General features: G+C 49.1%; 1 pseudogene; it reads right to left on the bottom strand.

The window, feature by feature from the left end:
- Positions 1–1,129: 1,129 nt before the first annotated feature.
- LOC102844562 lies at positions 1,130–2,403 on the bottom strand (annotated as a pseudogene).
- Positions 2,404–3,630: the final 1,227 nt, after the last annotated feature.

Below are 3,630 nucleotides of genomic sequence, written 5' to 3'. Positions count from 1 at the left end.
AATCAAGGTTGACTGAATAAATTGTGGCTCTTGCAGGGAAATCAATCAGATCCCTTGCAGCCTTCACAAAGGCAAGATTGATGGCACTGACGTGGAAAATATCCAAGGTCTAGTCTTGGCTTGAAGATGCTAGTCACAGAGCAATATACGTGTTTAGGGGGCTTGGGTACAAATATCAGAGGACACAAACCGAAGCATGTGGCCATCTTGGTGTGGTGGGGTTGCTATGGCAGATAACACTCATGGAAGACTTCGTTGGTGGCGGTGTTGTGGACCATAGAGTCAGAACCGACCCATAGCTGCCCCTCTGGTGGGTTTTCAGAGGCAGTAAGTCACAGGGGAGATTTCTCATCCTTCTCCCAGAGAGCAGCTGGTGTCCTTGAACCGCGTACCTTTGGAATTGCAGCACAGCTTCTTGCCATAGGCCACCAGAGCTCTCTGGATGACTTTAACAAATAGAAATTTATTCTCTTAGAGTTTAGTTCAAATTCTAGGTGCCAGCTTTAGGGGAAAGTTTTCTGTCTGCATTTCTTCATGTGTTTTCTTGGCCATCTGAGTGTCTTCTTTGGTGAAAAGCCTTGTTGTCCCTTACCCCTTAAAATTGTTTTACAACTTGTTTAATCAGATCCTGGAGGATTATTTAAACACTTCCCTATTACATCATTATATGTGAGGGTGGCACAATTCAATCCATGACAGCCTCCAAAAATGTAGCCCACTTTTTCCAGCTCAGCAAGTTTAGTGTCTGTCTCCCCGACTATGACTTCTGTTCCGGGGGAGATTTGGTGCAGAGAAAAGAGCCGTCACAATTACTTCTGCTTTAACCAGTACTTCACGTTTTGAAGAGCTGCATTTTAAAACCTAGTTCTCTTGTCTTTAACGCAAGGTAGAGATAGTTCTATGCTATTTCTAAATTTAGTCATTTAATAAAAAATGATAACAATTACTTTCACTTGCCTTTAATGAACATTTCATTGATCCATCTGTTATTCGACAGATCAAATTCCTCAAAGCCTTTAACACTACGTATTTCATCAACACAATTCCCTCAGGCTTTTTTTTTGCAAGGAGACTCTTTATTTGGAAAGGATTTTGCAATAAACATTAGTGAACAGACTCCAGGCAGTTTCTATTCTTCCTCCTCATCCTCATCTTCACAGGAGGCGATACCCGCTTCCTCGTAATCCTTCTCGAGGGCAGCCATATCCTCTCGGGCCTCAGTAAACTCACCCTCTTCCATGCCCTCACCCACATACCAGTGCACGAACGCCCTCTTGGCACACATCAAGTCGAACTTGTGGTCGTGTTGCTCAGCATGCACACAGCTCTCTGCACCTTGGCCAGGTCACCTCCGGGCACCACAGTGGGGGGGCTGGTAGTTGATACCAACCTTGAAGCCTGTCAGGCACCAGCCCACAAACTGAATACTACGCTTGGTCTTGATGGCAGCAATGATGGCGTTGACGTCTTTGGGCACCACATCTCCACGGGACAGCAGACAGCAGGCCATGTACTTGCCGTGACGGGGGTCACACTTCACCATCTGGTTGGCTGGCTTAAAGCAGGCATTGGTGATCTCTGCCACCGACAGCTGCTCGTGGTACGCCTTCTCTGCAGAGATGACTGGTGCGTAGGTGGCCACGGGGAAACGGATGCAAGGGTAGGGCACCAGGTTGGTCTGGAACTCTGTCAGATCCACGTTCAGGGCTCCAACAAAGCGCAGGGAAGCGGTGATGGAGGAGACGATTTGGCTGATGAGTCGGTTGAGGTTTCTGTAAGTTAGACCCTCGATGTCCAGGTTGCGGCGGCAGATGTCATAGATGGCCTCGTTGTCCACCGTGAAGGCACAGTCCGAGTGCTCCAGGGCAGTGTGGGTGGTCAGGATGGAGTTGGAGGGCTCCATGACGGCTGTGGACACCTGAGGGGCTGGGTAGATGGAGAACTCCAGTTTGGACTTCTTGTCAGAGTCCTCAGAGAGCCGCTCCATGAGGAGTGAGGTGAAACCGGAGCCCGTGCCCCTCCAGAGCTGTGGAACACCAGGAAGCCCTGAAGGCCTGTGCACTGGCCGGACAGCTCGCAGATGCGGCCCAGCACTGGGTCAGTGATCTCCTTGCTGATGGTATAGTGACCACAGGCATAGCCATTAGCAGCGTCCTCCTTCCCGGTGACGAGCTGCTCTGGATGAAAGAGCTGTCGATATGGGCCATTTCAGATCTCATCAATTACAGTGGGTTCCAAATCCACAAAAACGTGTTTTCCAGCACCAGTTTCACAGAAGAAGGTGGTGAAGGAGTCATCCCCTCCACCAATGGTTTTGTCACTGGGCATCTGCCTATCAGGCTGAATCCCATGTTCCAGACAGTAGAGTTCCCAGCAGGCATTGCCCATCTGGACACGTGCCTGCCCCACAGACAGATGCATCCACGCGTGATGAGTCTGGATAGTGTGTCTCACGTTGAGTAGGGGTGATGGGTCTCGGTGAGAACTCTCCCTCAGGCTTTTAAAGCTACAGTTACAAGCAGGGCATGTCTGAGTCTCCCAAACACTTCAGACTTCTATCAGTGCCGGCTGGCTAAGAAGTCAAATCTTAGACACACACATACACACACACACTCTCGAATACATCTCTTTCAATAATGTAAATATAAGAAACCAGACCTACTCATTTCATTTGTATTCACAGGGTCTCGAGGACTTGTTCTTTTGGAGGAGAATGGCTAGTCTGTTTTATCTGGAACTTCCTTCGAAGCCTGTCCACCATGGGTGGGCCTGCTGGGATTTGAAATACCAACACTACAGCGACCCTTACGCCACTTCAGGAAGGCAAACTGACAGAAGAAGGGTGGCAAGCTTTCAATCTGCTGTTCACAGGGTCATTATGAGTGTGGCAGACTCAGCAGCACCCACCAACAACACCCCTAGAACACATGACTCTCTGCATAGTCCCTAGGCACTTACGTTTTTGGTGGTTTGACTCCATCAAAGGTTCGGAGGGAGAAAGATGAGCAACAGCCTCCTGTGTGATTTACAGCCTCAGAAATCCCGTGGAGTCAGTTCTGACTTGACAACAATGAATGATTTAGAAGCTCAGACTCTCTTGAGCATCTCTTTGATCTTAACAAGCAGGCACTAAACTGCCCCAGACGTCCCAACTTTCTTACTGCACCAGGAGAAATACCGTTTCCAGAAAAGTACACTTCATTTCCCATAAACGTGCCCCTGCATCTAAAGCAACAGTCCTCAAGGCAGAGCAAGTTCCCTTCCTCCCCAGGAGACAAACTGGCAGCATCTGAAGGCTTTTTTGATCTTCACAACTTATGTCTTGCGAGGCACAGGACAGAGAGCCCTCTATGTCAAATCGGGCCCCAAATGGCAAGCCCCTGAAGCGTGAGAAAACCTGGTCTAAGGACAGATGACCGCTGAGATGCACGGAGGGGCCCAGATGAAGGAAGTCCGAACCAGAATGGTGCTGAACCTAGTGCCCATCGAAGACCAGGTGGCCCCTACCAAGCCCTTTTTAAGGTATTTTTGTTTTGTTTGTTTTCTTGTTATGTACCATCGAACCAGATCTGACTGGCACAGGAGGCAACTGTGGTTGCCCCTCCTTTTCCAGTGGAGCATCTAGTGGAT

The sequence above is a fragment of the Elephantulus edwardii genome, unplaced genomic scaffold, assembly GCF_000299155.1.
Source record: "Elephantulus edwardii isolate Elephantulus edwardi_28Jun2011 unplaced genomic scaffold, EleEdw1.0 scaffold00216, whole genome shotgun sequence".
Classification (NCBI taxonomy): domain Eukaryota; kingdom Metazoa; phylum Chordata; class Mammalia; order Macroscelidea; family Macroscelididae; genus Elephantulus; species Elephantulus edwardii.
This window is presented reverse-complemented; position numbering and strand designations above follow the sequence as displayed.